We start from the raw sequence: 11,779 nt of genomic DNA on the forward strand, positions 1-11,779 counted from the left end.
TTAAAGATCCAAAATACTTAATGTATTCTAGATTTATTTTCCCAGCATTAAATAATTATATAATAAAAATGTTTCCTGAAGATTCTATCAGCAACACAAACTGCCAGTAGTGCATGGCACATCATACCACAGTAAAAACCGTACTGAAACTACACTATCGAAAATAAATAGAATTCACAACCTAATAATCAACCTGAACTTCAACTTCTCTGAGGTGAAGTTAGGTGTGTTTTAATTCCAAGTAACTGATTAGGTCTAATCACCAAAATAGAAAGCTTCTAATTTGTCAGCAGTCAATGTTATAACTGGGGCACACCAGTGAAAGGTAGCACTGGAATTAAAGCACAGACTGGAATGTTAATTCACCCACATTCTGCCTACTAGACCCATTCTCCTCCCAAACTACACCCCCATGTATCTTTTGCAAGCAGAGCTCTCTTTGAACCTAGGAGAGTTTCATGCGTGGGAAATCAGGGGAATCAAAGCTGCCTTATACAAAGCATAGGGCTAAGAGTCTAGCTGATGCTGAAAAATACACATTAGTGGTCTCCCTATGAGGACCTCATCTGAGTATGAGACCCTCAGTTTTGAATTTTTTTGTGCCTAGGGTATTAATATTAGTGGCCTCCATCCTATAGCACCAGGATTTGTTTTCACATGTAGTTTCCTTGGATTTTTTTTAACCTACTTAGAAAAAAAAAAAAAAGGAAGCCAACTAGGAAAAGAAGGCAGGGGTGGAAAAAGAATAAATCACTATGCAGCTGTCAACCTACACAGGGAAACAGCAGTACAAATTCACAGATTCAGAATTGTCAAGCAATAGGGCTGTTTGTTTACAAGTCACAGAATCAGTTACATAACTAGATAAATTAGGGAAATCAAGAGAGTGTTTGAAGGGGAGGAAAAACTGATATATTTTGAATTAGTCAAGAGACTTCATCTCAGAAATAGTCCTATAGACTTTGTTTAATCATTTTTAGTTGCTTTATAAATTAAGTTTTTTAGTTTATTGTACCAAAAGTACAGTGTTTCTATGCAGATAATTGCCCCTTATTCTTTATCATTGATTTTATTTTTTATTATAAAATTTTTATTCTACTGCATTGTTATTTAAAATTACAAGAATTTAAGCAAATATCATCCAATGGCAGAAGAGATTCAGGCCCTGACCAGCGTGGCTCAGTTGGTTGGGCATCCCCCTGCAAAGCCAAAGGTCAGTGGGATGGATTCTTGGTCAGGCCACATGCCTAAGTTGGGGGGCAGGGGTCGTCAGTTCCAGGCCGGTGTGTAGAGAAGCAACCAATCATGTTCCTCTCTCACATCAACTGGCTGTTTCTCTCCCTCTCTTTCTCCCTCCCGTCCCCTCTCTCTAAAAATAAATAAATAAAATCTTTTTTTTTTTTTTTTTAAGAAGAGATTCAGGGTGAACATCTGTAGTATTTAGTGACGAATTAATGGTAGAATGGAAACGTTGAATTAATTAAGAAAGTAGTGAGGTTTCAGACTTCTGGCCAAGATGGAGGCGTAGACAGACATGCTGCAACTCCCTCCACAACTAAGAAGGAGTACAACTACCTCAAAACTAGAGACGACCAGAAGTTCCAGAAAATCAAACTGTATGGAAGCCCAGCAAACAAATATATAAAGAAGAAATACTCATCCAGACAGGTAGGAGGGGTGGAGAAGACACAGTGTGATGGCAGTAGCAGGTGGCAGTGACAGGCTAGCAGAAAGTGCAGTCACACGTTTTAAAAAGTCAGGAGGGACACCTGGGGATCGATCCCAGCTCCTCACTGCACCGAACAGCTCACGATCCCAGCACCAGGGAAAATCAAGCCTCATTGCTTCTGACTGTGCAAACCAGTGGGGGTTGGGGTGGAGGCAGAAACTACCAGTTTCTCAGCAGAGTCCACTTGTTTAAAGGGCCCCCATGGTCCTAGAACGTCCACAGACCCACCCACTCTGGGAACGATGGCCAGGGCAGCAGCTAGAGGGGCGCCAGCCCAGTGTGGAAGTGGGAGAGGTGCCTGGAAAAGGGGCGAGTGCTGGGCAGGTGGCATTGCTCCCTCTCAGTCCCCTCCCACACATACAGGGCCACAGTGTGGTGAAACAGGTCGCCCTGCACTGACGAATCCCTAAGGCATCACCCCTTACAACGTAACAGGAGAGACAGCTCTACCTGGGATGGAGGCAAACAAACACAGGAACCTGTCAGAATGAGGAGACACAGAAGTATGGCCCAAAAGGGGGGACAAATCAAGGTTCCAGTGGGAGAACTAAGCGACAAGGAGATAGCCAAACTAACAGATGAGGAGATAGACAACCTAACAGATGCAGAATTCAAAACACGGGTGATTAAGATGCTCACAAGCTTGACAGATATCCTTGAGTATGGCAGACATATGAGAGAAGAAGTAAAGGCTACGCTAAGTGAAACGAAGGAAAATCCACACAAAACCAATGATGAAGGGAAGGAAATCAGGGTTCAAATCAATGATTTGGAACACAAGGAAAAAAAAAAAAAACAGTCAATCAGTGCAGAACGAGGAAGCAATAAATGAAAAATATGAGGAAAACTCCCCAAATTTCGTGAAGGAGATGGACATACAGGTCTGAGCAGCATGGAGGGTCCCAGGCAAGCTGGACCCAGAGGGGACCACACCTGGACTCAATATGATTGCGACACCAAAGGTGAAAGATAAAGAGAGAGTCCTGGGGACAGCAAGACATAGGTGGAGAGTTGCCTACAGGGGGGTGCCTATGGGACTATCAGCTGATTTTCAGAGGACACTTTGCAGGCAGGAAGGGACTGGCAAGCAGTATTCAATATGATGAAAGTCAACCTGCAACCAGGACTACTCTATCCAGCAAAGCTATCATTTGGAATGGAAGGGCATATGAAGTGCTTCCAGACAAGGTAAAGCTAGAGGAGTTCATCATCACCAAGCCATGATTATATAAAATGTCAAAGAGACTTACTTAAGAAAAAGAAGATCAAAACTATGAACACTAAAATGACAACAAACTCACAACTATCAACAACTGAATAGAAAAAATAAAAACAAAATCCAACTAAGCAAACCAGAATAGGAACAGAATCATATGTGTGGGGAACATTTGGAGGGTTATCAGCTGGGAGGGGTAAGGGGGAAAAATGAGGAAATGGTGCAGGGATTAAGAAGCACAATCGAATGGTACAAAATAGACAGGGGGAAGTTAAGAATAATATAGGAAAGGGTGAAGCCAAAGAACTGATATGCATGACCCATGGACATGAACTAAGGGGGGTGGGATTGCTGGAGGGAAGGGGGGTACTGGGCAGAGGGGAGCAAAGGGGAAAAAAATTGGAACTACTGTAACAATATAATCAATAAAATATACTTTAAAAAAAGTAGTGAGGTTTTATTTAAGTAACAATCAAGATAAGCCTTGTCTTTGTATATAAACTTCTATTAATATTTGGCTTATCCAATCCCATTTTCTCCAGCTGGAAGCTGTGTGGGACCCAGCCCTACTTTCTTCATTAATATGGCAATATCAAACAAGAAGTCTTAACATTCACATGGTTTTAGCCTTCTCCCACGTTTCTTGCCGTAGGCTCCATGACATCATACTAGTACCGCACAGGAGTCTGGGTATTCATTAATTTCAGGAGAGCCCTTGGTTCTTTGAGTTCTTTCTCCTCAGGTGTATTCTCAATAATGGGTACCACCAACATATCATCATATCTATAATACCCTCCCAAGGTACATTTCTTTATTCCTTCTATCATCTCTTGATGTGTAATTTTTAACTGCCATCCTGGAAAGAGAAGGGTGGCCGTGACAGCAGCCTTAGGGTGTGTATAAATCACTGCGCCTACTCTCAAAGTGTAAACATTCATAAAAAGAGGAGTACAATGGCTTTTTTTTTTTTTCCAGATTATTATATGGTGAAGGTCCGCTCCTATCCTGTTCATTGATATCACAAACAAACAAGTTCTTAGTCTCGCTCCGGAGCAGAACTTGGCCAGTATGACCGACATCCGAGACCTTCAATATTCGCAGGCTCTGCTCGCGGAAATCCTCTTTATCGTTGATTTTAGATACCTGAAAACACTTTCTCTCATAGCAATTTTTTCATAGAACAATGGTTACCCAACCTTAATTTAGTAAATCTGATAACAATAAAAGTCAAGTTTGGAAGAGGGGGACTTGATATTCGCTGCTGTCATATACCCTATTCATGAATAGGAAGAATTATTAAAAATATGCATACTCCCCAAAACAAACTATAGATTCAACACAATTCCTATCAAGATACCAATGACGTTTTTTCAGAGTACTAGAATAAATATTCTAAAAATTTACATGGAACTACAAAAGACCTCAAGTAGTCACAGCAATCTTGAGAAAGAACAACAAAGTTGGAGGAATCACACTACCTGATATCAAACTACACTATAAGAACATAGTAATCAAAATAGCATGGTACTGGCATGAAAACACCTTCTCACCATGGGAATTGTTACAGTATGGATGTGCATTTAAAAGGGAAATCAGAATAGTTTTTTATCTGCCGGCCTGGAATTCCTGTTTGATTTAGCAGGAGAATGTGCTATATGGCCAATGGATCACTTCTAATTCCCTGACCTCTTACCCTATAACATCGTTTTTTATTGGTTGTTTATTTTTTGTTTGCTTAAGTTTTAGGACCATATAATGTTTATAAAATGAAGAGCTTTAAAAATATTTTTATGTAAATATTTTTTTTTGTTTTGGCTCTGAGACAGTGTAAAAATTTCAGCTCTACAGAAAAAAGAAAACCAAATGATTTAAACAGATCATTGTATTGGACAACAATACATTTCATAAAGAACTTAAGCTACTTTCAACGAAGCTCTTAAGTTAGAAAGTTTTTTATCACATTTTAAATATATGCACTTATATTTAATACTCCCTAAAAATATGCTCTTTTGTGTGTGTGTGAAGTCTTATAGCCAGATTTTAGTGCTATAATAGCATAATTAACCAACTTCATATATCAAGTTAACTCAAATTACTGAGGTTTCAGTCAATAAATTTATGGGATATTGTTTTCTTTCTCTTGTAGCTAACTTGTTCTTCAAAATGGGTCAGTTTAGTGTTATGTGTTATCCCTCGGGAAAATTCTAGGGGAATTGTAAGAAGAGTTGTTTTTCACCAAGCAGACAAAAGCTGAATTCAGTCCCTCAGGGGATCTTCTCAGTGTGTTTTCTGCTAATGGTGCCAGAGCCCCATTATCCTAAGGGAGTTGCACACCTGAGTTGTGATTCCCAGAGGGCTGCTCAGTTCTCCTATCTGTCACAACAGGCACTGAGAATAGGCATTAAGTCTATGTCAATCTTTCAAGGTGTATGGGGAATGGCTCTTGTGTTTTTGTTTAATTTGAGTCTTAACCCAGAGAAGGGTATTTGGTGGCCCATGTTCTTGTACGTGAATTAAGGTAGAGCTGATATGATTTACTATCTAGAGATAAGAGAAATGCAACCAACTACAACGAAAGACCTATGCTCACTGGTAATTCTCCAATAAATATGTGTTCCCAGCCCAGGAGCATCATCAGCCTCCGTAATTAGGAGTCTGATATTTACTGGTTTAGAACAGTGATATTTGTTTGATAAGGGCTCTCCATTCCTTTAATTGTCAGTAAATGAGTCAAAATGAAAGAACAAAGATGGATATCAACTTAAAACTGATTGCTCGAAATTGCTATTCAAATTCTTAGATACTTCTGGACTTTAAGGCTATACTGTTTCAATAATAAGCCATGAAGATGACTTATCCAGTTTATATAGAGGTAAATTGTATGAACAAAATTTTATACATGCTCATATATTGTATGGGTTATTGAGCACTATTTAAAGATAGTGTGCAGAGGTGCCTATAATATTTTTGTCTTTATCTTATCTTGCCTACTGTCCAAAGGCATGTAAAATACATTATTGTAATTTAAGATAGTAATCACAATTATAATAATACTTCAACAATAATACCTTAATTTAAGTAATGAGCTTATTAACCTTTCAAGGTACCCTTAAGCATATGAACTAATTTATACATTATTAGAGTTCATTATTACTTACGTACATTTTTCTGAAATGGGAAATGGCACCTTGTCCTATAACAAGATGAAGGTAGGATGAATCTTAGATATTTCCAAAATTAGGCATACTTCATTTTTGTATGTATAGTATACCTTAATACAAAGTTTAAAATGTTATGATAATATAACATGCACTTTAATTTGGTATTAGAAATGACTAAGACTGACTGAACTAAGTCAGTTCTCAAGAAAGGATATATGTAGTTTTTGTTCCTTGAACAAAATTTTATGAAAGTGTCTTTTTAAAGTGATTTTAAACTACCTATCCTTCAAAATAACTTTTAACTGATGATTTGGGGATGGGACTGTAGTTTCATTAGAATATCTTACTTTGATATTTAAGTTCAGGCCTGTCTGGTGTGGCTCAGTGGATTGAATGCCAGCCTGCAAACCAAAGGGTCCCTGGTTCAGTTCTCAGTCAGGGCACACTGGGTTGCAGGCTAGATCCCCTGGGTTGCAGGCCAGATCCTCAGTTGGGTGCGTGCAAGAGGCAACCACATGTTGATGTTTCTCTCTCTTTCTCCCTCCCTTTCCCTCTCTAGAAATAAGTAAATAAAATCTTTAAAATATATATTTAAGTTCAGAGAGAGGATAGGAACAAAGAGAAGAAATGCCTATCTGTACAGGGCAGAGCAGATCTAGGTATAACTTCTTGGAGGCGGTTGTTGGAGGGGGTGGAAAGACAATGGACTGTGTTTGTTACAGAATGGGGGTCTCCAAAAATCCCCAGAGCCTGCGGGTTGGGCGATGGGGAAAGGAAACAGCTTTTAAGATGCTTTCACACGCCTGTGGCTAGTGGCTAGTGTCTTTGTTACACAAATGGCTTTGGTTCTTCCAAGACCCCAAGAAGATGGGAGGGGTTTTGGACCGTGGAATGGTGCAGAAAGAGCACACAGAGCCTTCGTAGGGTGCTGTGAATGGTCAGAATTGGCTACCATGTCCACTGGTCACAGGGCAGTCAGGGATTTAAAAATAAGCGGCAGACATTTTTAGGGGAGAACACATGCGGCTTTGAAAGGAAAGGGAGAACTCCATAAAGTTTATAAGGAAGCTGGGAACTCCACATGGTTCTGCATTAAGAGCTGGAGGGCACCACAACACAGGCAAAACCTCCCCAATGAGGATCGGATGATTGGCAGCTGCCGGTAAAACTGAACTGTGTCTGGAAAGTAGGAAAACTGTATCTCTGACTTTTCCATAACTAGCCTGCTTTGGTACAGGGAGGCAGAACTATGTGTTTGTGGGTGTTTTAAAGAAAATAAGACTTAACGGCAGAAATCCACAAATAATCTAAACCTATATAACCATTAAATAAACAATTCTTTTTCTTTTCACCAAACTCTGGTATTGAGAGTTATGCTTCTGGCGGCAGGCAATCGGGCCCCTAATAACTGAATAGCCCATGGGTTTTATTACATGTTCAGTGGTATGGGTTTAAATCTCTACTCTATTACTTAAGCTCACTGAGGCTCCGTTTTCTCATCTATGACCTGAGAATGTTGCTTTACAAAGGAGGTGCTCCATGCTATTATTGCAGGCAGGAGACATCAGATGAACTGATTGCCCTTCAGTAGTGAGTAGTTGAAAACGCCACCAAAGATGGCAGAATAAACTAGTAAAATGTTTTTTACAAATCCTTTTTTTCCTTTGGCTTTTATCAACTATAAATGAAAGCGACTCTATTCATAGTCTAAAGTTGAGGAAATAAGCTTTTGTAACATGCTCATATTTTCACCTCAGGAGAATAATTGTTCCTAGGAAAGCCAGAATGTTCCTAAGCTTAATCCTATTGTTTGTAGTAGAAAGATTTGTTGTACTTTTTTGCCTGAGTTGAACAACCAACGACTGTTTTAAAAACCGTAAGCAATGATCAAGTGCCATGTAAATTCTAAATTATGAATTACCGAGGACCTTAATGTAGCACATTATAAATACTAATTATTTTTTACCAACACCCCTGTGGTAAGAACATTATTATTCCTCCTCCCATTTATCAGGCAGGGAGATGAAGTTTCCACGAGACCAAGCAACTCACACTGGGGATATGTGGAAGGCGTAGCCTAGCCAGAAAAGAAAGTCCCAGAGGTTGGAATTGAAGTTCACTTGTTTACAAGTTAAGAAGAGAATCATTCCTCATGTACAAAAACATTTCTGCTTCTCTTTAGATTGGTATCGCGCGTCTCTGGCAGAAGTGGTTTGTATGTCCTACTGAGACTTTCGAAAACATTAGCCATTTGTTTCCAGGACCTGCAATCACAAATGATTTTTGGTAATGCAAACACTTCAATCTTTGAGACTTATATTCAAACTGTTCCTCTAAATGGATTGAAAATGGAATTTAAGTAAAACCATGAAGACCAAAAGCAACAAGAAAACTAAAAGATGTTCTCATTTTCAAATAAGTGATTTATTTGTTTATTGTGGTTTTACTTCAGATTTTTTTTGTTTCAATAACTAATTTTTAAGGTAATCCAGAGATTATTTTGTAATCTCTTCCTCTATCCCAACCATTTAGTGTATAAAGAGCACTTATTAGCTAAAACACAGTACCCTTCTCAGTTATACACTGACCAGTAACTAGCATAGAGTATTGTATAATGGGCAACACAATGTATAAACAACTTTACTCTTTCAAACAGTCACTTAATATAGCACATTTAGTCATTTAACCAAGTAATTTGTGATTAGAAGAATCCTAGGAATGAGCCAAAAATAGCTGTGGTGACTTCAATTTAATTAAATTTGGTAAATAAACACCTAGTGCTATTTCTCCTTCAAAATCTAAACATTTGAACAGTCAAGGTCTGATTTATGATTTTTATAAAACAGAAGGAGATTGAATATGTCAAGAACCAGAATACATACATTTGTCTAAATTTAATTTTCCAGAAAATCACTTATCCTAGCCAAGAATAAATGCTAGAGGCTGCTTGACTATCAGTGATAGGTAGTATGAAAAGTGGAATTTACCATCACTGGGTAGCTTTTTCTTCCCATAATAAACTGTAATATTGGTTTATAAAGCACCCATATAACTTTTCTGTCATACTTTTGGAGTTGTAATATTTAAAATAACAGCTTAAAAATGTTGACTGTAATATAGAAAAATAGGATTGAATTTGGTCTTATGAGATAGGTTTCAGCTTCAAGGTACTGCAATGTATTTCTGAAAATGAGCCTTGCAAATGTTTTCCACTAGAATCCCTAGATTATAATATGCCAGTAGCTGAAAGATGAGAATAAAACCTAAAGTGTCAAGTTGCAACTAGAGAAAGAAATTTTAAGAAAACAAACCCACACATTTAAAACAACTTTTTAAAAAGTCACTTTTTTTTTATATTGGTACTATGTTAAAAATATCCACATATTTGGAAAACTGTCTTTATGACTTTTTCCCGATAGACCATGTTCCTTCCTGTTTCTGGGTTAACATAAATAACTCCTGAAATTTTAATTTTGGTCTCTCAAACAAGACAATACCAGTTGAACTGCTTTATATCATCTCCTGAGCCAGGAATTGAGGCCAACAGTCATGAAAAGTTAAGCACAAATTGACTTTTTGTGTTTTGTAGGTCAATACCTGCAAAGAAGGGGTGAGTTGTTCATGTCCTTAAACATCATTTCGGAAGAAATGAAAGAGTCGTAATACTACTCTTAATCATCGTATTTTCACTTTCTTTTTCTTAAGAATTTGTAAGTGTCAGTAAAGCCCTTCCTATGCAGAACTTACTGGGTTCAAGTATATGCTAAATGCCACTGCTGCTATTGATAACTACATATGCAACAAGATTAAACATACATTTTAAGGACCTTGGCAGACTGGTGATCTTAAAACCATCACATTTTAGAAACCTCTCTAAATCATGAGTTACACGAAAATTAGGAGAGATTATTTTATTGATCTGCCCCTTTTCCCTCTGGGGCCTATTAATTGCTATCCAAACAAGATTGCCTCTTATTTTGGCTTATTTGGCATTGGTACACGCCTCTTAGGTGCGTGTAGCCAGCCCTCTAGAACTATGTCTCATCTCAAACAGCTTGTTATTCATATTCCAGTCACTCTTTTTCATGCCTGTTTTTCACTTGATGATATCAGAGTTTCTGATGCTGATTAAATCAACTGAAGGAAGACTAGGATGCAAGCATTTCAGAGTAGGACATTAACGCAGTACTGGGTATATCTCACTCACTGGGACACGTATGACACTGGGAGGAAAAAAATACTGTTCAGAAATGCCTTCTTGCCTTTCTCACAGAGGTATAATGGCTTGCCAGGCCAAGAATTAAACAGAGAAGAAAGGAACCTGTTTTTAAAACCATGTCATTTAGATGACATAGGCAGAAGCTGTGTGTGTTGGCTTTTCATCACCTACAGTCTTCTTATTCAGGTATCAGCATTTATCTGAACACGGAGGATACTGCAGCCAAAGAGCAAAAGTGTGTTTACTTTAGCCTCATAAAATTCATGCTTGGGAAAAATCTTAGGGATATAGAGAGTCTTCTGCATGTTCACACATAACACCCATTACTGCTAATAAGGGATAACCACATACGTTGAAAAGAAAACACGCCCTTTGGAACTGAACTTAGACCTTGAGGATAAAAGATCTCCCCAGCTAACAGCTGATGAAAATTGTAGTTTGGAATTTGCTCCCTGCGGACCTGACATCACTGAATTTGAAGAAGCTGAGCTAGGTTCATCCAGGGGTAGCCAAGGAGAAAACTGTTTTGAAAAAAAGAAAGGTGATTATAATTCAGGCTTTTAAATTAAGTCACAGAAGTCCCTACCTAATTATATCATGAAAACAAGCTCCTGCTCCAACTTCCTAGGAAAGAGAAGGTTGTGGTGAGTTTAGTCTTGTTTACTACTTTCAATCAACCATGCTTGATCATTTTTCTTGAAATAATAGAATTAAATCCATATAAAATTACATTAAATATTTCAATAATGAAACAAACCAATTTCCATTTAATTTTTAAGGATTCATGGTAAGGGGAAACAGGTGGTAAAAATAACCATGACCCACAGAATCTCACCGACTTTGAGTTACAGCCCATCGCTAACCTTCCTGACCTCAAATGTGAACAAGGGGCCAGCCAGTCATTGAAGGAACACAGTGTTCAGGAACCGCTGTTGGTGGAACCTGATGGGAGGGGCTGAGAAACAGGCAAAAAGTGACCAAAAAGCATAGTTCTTGCCTTTTAAAAATGTATAACTAAGCCTCAATATCTGTACAAAGCACATGGATAAACTGACATTCACTTTCTTGCCTTGACCTTTTTTCTTGACTTTGGAAAGGAGAGTGAAATAAGGGATGAGGAGGAAGAAAAGTCAAGGTCCTCAGTAAGCAGATCTTGGAAGAATCAGAGCCCTTAACTGTCTTCAGAACAGGACAGGGATTAACAAGACAAACTTTAAAAATGGATAAACCTGAGCCCGTTGCTTGAACCCTTCGTAGTCTCTCTGATTTCATCTTTAAAGGGTATGGGAGCGATACTGCTACTTTACAGGGTGGTTGAGGAAATCAAATAAGACCTAATATAGTGCTTAGCTCAGGTTTGGGCAAATAGCAAGAGCTCAATAAACAATAGTCTTTATTATCATTAATGATAAGTAGAGGCTAATATCCATTTAATGTCTAGTATCCTTTGCATG

The 11,779-nt window shown here is 38.3% G+C and overlaps 1 pseudogene; it reads right to left on the minus strand.

The window, feature by feature from the left end:
• Positions 1–3,464: 3,464 nt before the first annotated feature.
• LOC150006104 (methylthioribulose-1-phosphate dehydratase pseudogene) lies at positions 3,465–11,181 on the minus strand (annotated as a pseudogene).
• Positions 11,182–11,779: the final 598 nt, after the last annotated feature.

This window comes from Furipterus horrens, unplaced genomic scaffold (assembly GCF_987537825.1).
Source record: "Furipterus horrens unplaced genomic scaffold, mFurHor1.1.pri manual_scaffold_6, whole genome shotgun sequence".
Taxonomy (NCBI): Eukaryota; Metazoa; Chordata; class Mammalia; order Chiroptera; family Furipteridae; genus Furipterus; species Furipterus horrens.